The following is a 9920-nucleotide window of genomic DNA, read 5'->3' as shown; positions in this document are numbered from 1 at the left end:
AGAATGTCCTGTTTTTTTCTTTCCATTGACTGAGCCAGTCTGAGAACAAATAGTGAAAAGATCTGTCAATTTTAGCTGGAATTGAGGTCTATGAAGAAAAGAAAGCAGGAAAATATGATGGTTAATAAAGAGTTCTGAATATTAAAGATGAGGCCTAAGTATAAGTGAAGGGAAGGGCAAAACCAGCACAGTCCTAAGGCAGGAAATCATAGTATGAATTGAGCATGAAGACCAGCATAGCTGGACCCCTAGGAAATGAGACTAGAAAGACAGTTTTGAATGAAATCACTATTACTTTTGGGGTCTAGATAAGATTCTTGAATCTGATTCTAATGTACAGTCAATAACTGGAAAGTTTGAAAATAATGACAGCATGAGTTTTGAAAAAAATTTTGGCTGTGCAATATTGGGGTTTGAATTCAAAATTTCATGTTTACTAGGCAGGCATTGTTCCCCCAATGAACCATTGTTGCTCTGGTGATTTTTGAAATAGTCCTTTTCTTTCTCCCTAGGCAAGCCTGGACTACAATTTATGTTTCCCATTGAACTGCTTTGATAATCACACACCACTGCACCCAGATCTCTCTGTTGAGATGGGATTTCATACACTTCTAGAGTCCTTGCTCGCCTAAAACTGTAATCCTCTGGAGCTCTGCTTCTAATGTCGTTGGGGTGACAGGTGCCAGCCACTATTTCCACACTTGTTTTAATTTTTTCAAAGCTTCTTTGGCTTCTGTGGGAAGAGTTAACTCACCATGGGCAAAAGCAGAAGCTAAGCCTGTACAATCCATTTGCAGAAACATCAATAATATTTCAATTCTTAATGTTGAAAAGTAACATTATCTCATAAAACCTTAACATACCCTATAATTTAGGTACTGATATATGTTCTAATTTAAAGACAGAGCTGCTAATTAACTGGGACATTAAGTTGCTCTAAGTGACAGCATACATGAGAGGCCAATTCCAAACTCAAAAACATGATGATACCTCAACCTTCATTACCACATTGTGCTCAGAATTCTGGGAATTTATATCTATCTCATTCATTTGCCTATCACCAATTATTTATATTGAAGTCCTGAACAATAATCTTATATGAAACCCAGTGTCAGTGGAAAATGGCAGAGAGAGAAAATATTAACAACCATTTTTTAGCATTTGGAAGATAAAATGAGTCAATGAATAATGAGACATTAGGTATCTATTGTCAGGACAAGATGTTCTCTTACAAGAACTTTCTCTTCACTATATTTAACCCAGAAGTTCTATTTCACACTTCTATTTTCCTTGCAAACACTTATTTTAATCCTTTCTTTTTGGATCAGAAGGCTAGATTATTTGAAAAATTTGTGTATATGGAAATTTCAGTGATCTCATCTTTAAAGCTTAGAGTTCAATTTAGTAGTTATCCACATATAAATATTTAAAATATATTCTTACTCCGATGACTTTTTAGCCAAGAATTTTGCTTTTTAAAGCACATCCCAAAATGAAACAAAATTGGGAGGAGGCTTACAAAGCATCCTTGTTCCGGTAATATTAATGGCAAGTGAGAAAAGGGTAGTGGGTGACTAACACAGTTCATTAAAGACACAGCATGGTTTAGTCACCTCTGGATAGGATGTAATCCAGCTCAGAAAATGATGATGTCCTATAAATATTAGGAAACAAAGAAGTCTGGGGATTATCTACACAGATTAACAAAATGATCAAAAATTTGTCCAGGCTTTTTTGTTCCTTCTAACAAAATTATGCAGATCTATGCACAAGTGATTTGTGAATGTAAGTAGTAACTCTTGTGCATGTGTGAGATTGGTTCTAAGCCTCTAGCTCCTCAATTCTACCTAGGAAGTAGATGCAGATGAATTTGCTCTTTTCCCCAAAAGATTTATAACATTTTTTTTCTGACACATGAATGGAATTAAAAGAGATAGTGAAAATTTAAATATCAATGGATTTTAAGATTAGCGAAAAGATCAGTTTTAATGCAGAAAATGAGCAAAGATTTTAATCTGTATTCCTTATAAATAATTACTTATTTACAATGGTGACACTGTAACATATTAAGAATAACTGACAATTTTTTTGTTGTTTGTTTTAAACAAAGCATAAAGCCATGTGTTATTTCATCTAATGACTGGATCTATTTTATTGAACAAGACCTAGAACTTTATATTGGCCTTTAACAAAATAACTTCTAGTAATTCTTCATACCTTTTGACAGATGGTTCTCGTTTCCCTCTGCTATGTGTTCACTCTAGAAGCCACAAGACAATTATAAAATGTCATCAAGATTGAAGAGCTAGATACATTCTTTTAACTCAGTTTGAAGGTCTACTGCCCACATGACTACAGAAATTTTTGTAGTTTTCAAATTGGGAACTCAGAAAAATCTTATGTTGAATCATTGTAAAATAAATGCTTTTAGATTAGTAAAACTAAGTGATAATTAAGAATGACACAAAGTTACATTAAATATTTACATTTTAAATAGATTTTTTTAAGTCTTTAAAGAAGTCAAGATACAACAAAAGGGTAAGCTATGAGAAATTTTATTTTGAAAAGTAGCATTTCAGGCATAAATACAACATTGCTTTTTTTCCCCTCCCAATCAGATTGAATACTTACTCCTATGATTTATTCTTTTAAAGCAGAGAAACTGTCTTTGTCAAAACTGGAGTAGTAAAATCTTATATACACTTAGAATTATAAAGCTGAAAAATGAATTTAAAACTGGCTTCTTAAATAGAAAACAAATACTGTTGTTGTAATATCCAATTTAAATTTAAATCATACTTCTTAGTATTAGAAAAGTTTCCATAGCTTTTACAAAAGAGCAGGAAAGTAAGTGAATATTACATTGTTATTAAAGAAAGTAATATTTGACTTTGAATAATAATAAGCAAGTCAATTTGAAATAGAGACAAATTTAATTCTGACATAGAATTAGAGATAATTTTTAAACTTTTTGTTGGTTTGTCTCTATTATTCCATTTGTATTAGTCTCTTTTGCCTTGTAAAACATGGTAGAACCCTAAATCAGATAGGCAAAGTGGATTATTTAAGAGTAGAAAATTAGCTTAAAAAGACTAGCATTTCAAGAACATTTTTATTCTACTGTGAACTGAGATGGAAGACTTTGGTATAATTCAGAGTTTTATGAGATGGCTGCTTCAGTGACTAAGTGGTACTCAGTGATGGAGGACAGTGAAAAATTCTGGCAGGAAGAACAAAATCTTTAAATGTGGACCTTGTTTTAATGCTGGAGCATATGTTACATCTGCCAAAGTATTTTAATGAAGACAATTTAAATTAATATACAGGCAGTATGTTTTATGCATTTTATAAATCCCGATGTTCTAGACCAACTGCTGTTTTAAACAAGCAACTAGTTTCTCTTGAAAACTAGTTATATTTCATTGCAGTTAAAATAATATGTAGCAATAGTTTGGGAAAATAAAAAAGGGAGAATATTTAATATTTCCACAAATTATAAAACTATTAATTTGAAATTCTGGTATATTTGCTCCAAGATGTACAAATTTAGTTCCTGTCTAAATCCTAGGACTTATGCTTAGTTAGATAATAAAATATTGGTGAACTGACAAAGGAATACTTTAACCAGTATGAAAAATGAAGAATGAGACCTGAATAAATTTTGATAATAGAAAGGTAACTAGTTTGGTCCTGGCTTATCAGGCCCAAAGAAACATAGGTCCCATGGTTTTCCTTATTTGCATTATCTAGTATATGTCTGAGTCAAGCAGAAAAGGTCAGATAAGCTGATGTTAGGGAAATGAACCCTAAGATATGTATTCAAAAGTTTTTTTTTTCTTTCATGCGATTGTTTCTAACACATTTATAAGATTATTTCTTTGTTGCTTTGTATGTCCCTCCCCACAGTATAAACCCTGCTTTCACTGTATTTGATGTCGGTATAATTTGTGGAGGGGAAGGGGAAAAACGAATCGTTTAAATAGGGATACAGGTGGACCCACTGCAACAATGAGATGTATAAGTCTTTATGTCGAAAACGAACTTTACAACTTTGGTGCGGGGGGGGGGGGAGAGGGGGAGCGGGGAAGATTGGGAAGGGATGGGAAGGGGAAATAAAGGAGGAGGCTACAATGCTTGATAAGAAATGTACTCATTATCTTGCCCATGTAATTGTAACCCCTCTGTACAGTATTTTCACAATAAAAAAAAGAAAGATATGTAGTTTGTATGTTTTTGCCCAATGTATGTATGTGTATGTATGTCTAGTACTTTGGTGTTAATGAATCCTTACAAATAAAACTGATTTCAAATTACAGTAAGTATTGCACAATCCATGAGTGATGCAGATGCTGATGGCTCATGCTTGTAATCTTTTTTGGGGGGGGGTACGGGGGTCTGGTGGTGGAGCTTGAACTCTGGGCCTGGGCGCTGTCCCTCAGCTCTTCAGCTCAAGGCTGGCACTCTACCACTTGAGCCACAGCGCCACTCCTGGCTTTTTTTTTCTGCTTATGTGGTGCTGAGGAATTGAACCCAGGGCCTCATGCATACAAGGCAAGTGCTCTACCACTGAGCCACCTTCCCAGCCCCATGCTTGTAATCTTGACTACTTAAAAGGCTGAGATCTGAGGATTATGGTTCAATGCCAGGCTGGGCAGGAAAGTCTATGAGTTCTAATCTCATTTAGCCACCAAAAAAAGCCAGAAATAGACTTGTGACTCAAATGGTAGAACATTATTTTGACTTGAGCAAAAAAACAGCAAAAAACTAAGGGACAGTGCCCAGAACATGAGTTTAAACCCCAGTACTCTTACACACACTCATGCACACACACACACACACACACACACACACACTCATAAACACATACACAGAACATAGGTGAAATTATGAACAACAAAGACTCACTGTACATAACATATATTAAATGCTATAAATGAATGTCATTGAGTGATTAGCTTTGATTTATGGCTTAGGATATATTGATTTCTTTAAAGAAATTTTGTTTTTCAGTTAACCCTATGGGTCAGTATCCCACCAAATATAGACAAATTTCCATTATGTCTGCATGCATCCATAAATTATTTAGTTCTAAAATTTCTTTTCCTAGTCATAATATATAATATATATGTATATATGCCAATATTTGTGTGTATATGGCCAATATTTTTGTATGAATTGCTGAATAGCCCCAAAAGTCTATTAGATACAATGAATCTCAAATAATATTTTGCATGTCAGATAGTTAAAGTTATATGAAAAAAAGTTATCTAGAATTTGTGGGTTTTTTTGGATCATAGGATATGTATATGATAATAGTAAGATTAAACATTATCATTATCATTTAAATTATCGTTATAATGGGGCTGGGAAGGTGGCTCAGTGGTAGAGCACTTGCCTTGCATGTCTGAGGCCCTGGGTTCGATTCCTCAGCACCACATAAGCAAAAAGAAAAAAGCCGGAAGTGGCGCTGTGGCTCAAGTGATAGAGCGCTAGCCTTGAGCTGAAGAGCTGAGGGACAGCGCCCAGGCCCAGAGTTCAGGCTCCACAACTGGACGCCCCCCAAAAACTTATCGTTATAATTTAGTAAATTTAATTCAGCAGTCACTCTAGATGAAAGGAATTAATTTTCTGTCAGGGTTTCTCCTGGTCTTATTCTCCCAAGTAGCTAGAATTACAGGCATAAAAAGCAGATGCCTATCCATTACCTTATGAATGGTACATTATCATTCTTTCTGATTGATAAGCAGAATTCCACTGTGTATATATACCATATTTTCTTGAGTCATTGGTCCATTGAGAGACATTTGGGCTGATTACCTATCATGGCTGCAGTAAATAATGCTATAACGAACATGATTGTGTGGGTAGCTTTAATGTGGCCTCGTTTGTGCTCTATTGAATGTTCAGGAGTGGAATTACTGGGTCATAGCAAAGCTCTTTGTTTAGTTTTGTTGAGGAATCTCCATTCTGTTTTCCAAAGCTTACATTCCCACCAGCAGTGTAACATAGTTCCTCTTGGAAAAAATTACCATAAGAGAAGTACACCAGACCCAGAGAAACACAGGTTGCCTAATTTCACTCATTTGTGGTAGCTAGAATGCATCTACAAGTAAACATATTGGGTGGAAAGCAAGGGGTTACAAATGAATTAACTGAAGTATACTAGAGTCTATGAAGAGCACAAGTAATATAATAAAAAGACTAAGTTAAAGCCCAACAAAATAAGTACCAAGAAATGGATACTGGCAAAAAGGGAAGGTGGGGCCAAGGGGAGACGGATATAAACATGAAGGGGAAGGAGGAGATTGCAGAGGGAAATTCATTGTATATCCCATGGATTGAGAAATATAAGGGAAGAAATGGGTTAAAAGGTATTCAAAATGTTGAAGTGGTGACACAGGTCAAGATGCATTGGACACATAAACTGCTTTGTTAAATTGAAAAGAATTCATTACACAACCTAAAATTAAGATAATCAAGGGAAGGGATGGGTTGGGAAGGGTGGGTGAGAATGTAGAAAGGGGTGACATGGCTCAAGAGGCACTGTATTCTGAAGTGCCTTGGTGAATGGCAAATCCTTTGTACAGCTATGTAAAGATAAAATACTTTTACAAAGAATATATTTGGAGGGATAAAAATAATTACATTATCATGATTGAAAATTGACAGGTTTAAAGGAATAAAAATCATCAAGAATAAGGTTTACATGTTAGCCAAATAAAAATTGTTTCTTTGGTACATTAAAACCAACAGCAAGAAAGATAAAACCTCTTATGTCCCTATCTTGGGGCTCATTTTGCTTAGCATCCTCTGTTTTCCTAGACATGTACTAGTTATTTCAAATAAGGGAAACCATGGGACCTATGTTTCTTTGGGCCTGGCTTACTTCACTTAATATAATTTTTTCCAAGTCTTTCTATTTCCTAACAAATAAGGTGGTGTCATACTTTCTGATGGAGACATAGAATTCCATTATATATATATATATATATATATTTTTTCTTCTTGATCTGTTCACCTGTTGAGGGGCATCTGATTTTTTTGTTTCTTTTATATGTTCTTCTCCCATGGCATAATCCCTGTTTTCACTGTATTTGATTCCAGTGCCCTGCATTTTGTATATACATTTTTTCTAATTCGGGGAGGAGAAGGGAAATAACAAAATGCTGAAATAAGGATACAGGGTGACCCATTATATCAATGAGATGAACAAGACACTATGTTGAAAACGAACTTACTCCTTGGACGGGGAAAAGGGAGAGGTTGGGGAGGTGGATAGGGAAGGGATGGTAGGGGAAAAACAAAGGAGAGAGTGACAATGCTGGATAGGAAATGCACTCATTACCTTACTCATGGAACTGTAACCCTTCTGCACAGTATCTTTACAATAATATATATATATATATACATATATATAGATATATATCATTAAAAATTGTTTCTTTGCGTGCAGGAAAACAACTACAACCACCACCACAATTAGATGCCTAGTTTTTGTGTCTGATTTTTTATAAATTCTGGCACTGAAAAGGAAAAGATGTGTTTTCACTGTCTCCTTTATAATTAATGTCATTCTCTCTTTGGGGAAAAGGGCCTTAGACACCCCTCTGGTCTCTGCTGAAGTTGTTAGAGTGACATATAAAGCATCTAGTTATGATATCTATTCTCTTTTTTCATCTCAATTAAAATTTGGACCACTAATAAGGATATTGTTTGTATATCTCCCTTTCTGTTTGAATCGAAGCAGGATGGGAAGGTAGAGGCAACCAAGCAATGCACAGCATAGACATTTGTATTTCTTTGTTAGATTTTAGGCTTCATAATGTAAGGCATATGGTTCAACTTTTTTTCCCTTTTGCATGTGGCTGATTTATTTCTCTGCATCTTTATTTTTTGTATGTTTTTTATTGTAAAAATGCTGTACAGGGGGGTTACAGTTACATGACCAAGGTAATGATACATTTTCTTTTTTAAAATTTATTTTATTTTATTTATGAACATACTGTACAGAGGGGTTACAATTACATGGGCAGGATAATGTGTACATTTCTTACCAAGCATTGTAGCCTCCTCCTTTGTTTACCCTTCACATCCCTTCCCAGCCTCCCCCCTCCATCCCCACCCCCACCCCAGGCCAAAGTTCTAAAGTTCATTTTCAACGTAGTCTTTTGTATATCTCATTGTTACAACACGGAGGGGGCTGGAAGTGGAGGGGGGGGAGAGGAGGAGGGCTGTCTGCATCTTTATTACACTTTCACATTTTATTAATTCGTGTGTTCAGCTGAGTTTAGCATGCGCTCTTATATATTTCCCAATGGCCCAAAAGAATAAAGATTCTTAAAAAGAAGAGGTTAGTAATAGTAGTTTGGATATAATTTCCTAAGGCTTGTGAGTCAGATCATGGTACAGCTTCATCAAATGCATTAGGGCACCAAACAGGTAAGATTTCCATGTCCAAAGCTTTGGAGCAAGATTCTCTTGAGATTTCCTTCTTTAACTTCAGTAGAAATGTACTACTTGTTTCCAGAAATTGTAGAGCCATATCTCAAAATCACCTCTTCTGAGTCTACCTTAATATTCTCAGATGTTGAAATAAGCTGATCAAAGATAGTGTTAAATAATTGACAAGTAGCTAGAGAATAAATAACATTCTAATTAGACTCTCCTGGAAGTCTTAATTGTGCCACACTCACTAAGGAATCCTATTACCCTAAAGGTAACTTATTAATGTTAATTATGAGTTATTTTTACTTAGCAGTGGGAACCCTAATAAGAATAGAGCAACTCTCGGCAAACAGGACACAGGAAAATAGAAGCCTAATAAATAGAGCAAAGGTCCTGGTCACATTTGTTTGACCTGCTGAGCGTGTTGTCATTCTTTTGAGGTCCTTGTTTTATCATTAGTGTTAAAAATACAGCTCTTGTCCCTGAGCTTCCAAAACTTTCCTATTAATTTTTTCCAAGATGATTTAGAATAAGAAGCATGCTCAGACACCTACAAAGCTTTTCAAAAGTTTCAGTATACAATACAGAAAATTTAGCAGGAAAAGAAGTCACCTACAATTTTATTATGTATTTCCAGAATAAAGAAAATGAAGATAATTTGAGTAATTTAATCACAGTGCCCACTAAGAAAGTTAGTTAGTAATCAAGGCAACACAAAAGCCTGTAAAGAGAAAAATTGCTTTTTTTGTGTGTTTCACCTTTCCTATTTGAAGTGTGGATTTGTCCTGGTGGGGGGATAAATGGCTGAATATTAATCATCCTTGCCTGTCTGGCTTAACTTCCTAGCTTTCTTGGCTAAGACTTATACACTGGTTAGCTTGTTTGCTAGACTGGCAGATGCCCATTCTGCAGAGGTACCCGTGCATCTCTTTCCCTGCCTAAGGGGAAGTTTTACTTTTCCAAGTTCATCTCTTACAGCTGAGCAGTGAAAGCAAAGCCCATTGACTCGTGTCTGTTTCCATCTCATTCATCAGGCTTTAGCCTGACACCTGGGACTGTTTCAGTACAGTTTATTATCCTCATTCTTGGCCCATGTTGCCCCAAGCAAAACTGAGCCAAAAGCTTAACAACACTTACAACTAGCTCTTCAGAATTCTATTGTTCATTATAAAATATTGATTATACTCCTTGCTATAGCTCAAGATCTCATACCTGGTAGGCACTCAGAAGTTTTCTTTTAGTGAATGAAAAGTGAAACTATGATACGTATTTCGTGGTTATCTTTATGTAAAATGATATAAAGATTAGAAATAAGATCTTTCATTGTGTGCTGTTCTAGGAAACAAAAGAAGTTTATGAGTAAAGATGATCTTTGAGTCAAGAACAATAGCAAAACATTGCTCCCAATTATGTTGTAAGATCTAAGGAAAAGAGGAATATTGCTTAATTTGATAACATTTCTAAAGAAAGTAGAA

Source organism: Dipodomys ordii, unplaced genomic scaffold (assembly GCF_000151885.1).
Source record: "Dipodomys ordii isolate 6190 unplaced genomic scaffold, Dord_2.0 Scaffold1, whole genome shotgun sequence".
Lineage (NCBI taxonomy): Eukaryota > Metazoa > Chordata > Mammalia > Rodentia > Heteromyidae > Dipodomys > Dipodomys ordii.
The sequence above is the reverse complement of the archived record's forward strand: the minus strand, read 5'-3'. Positions refer to the sequence as shown.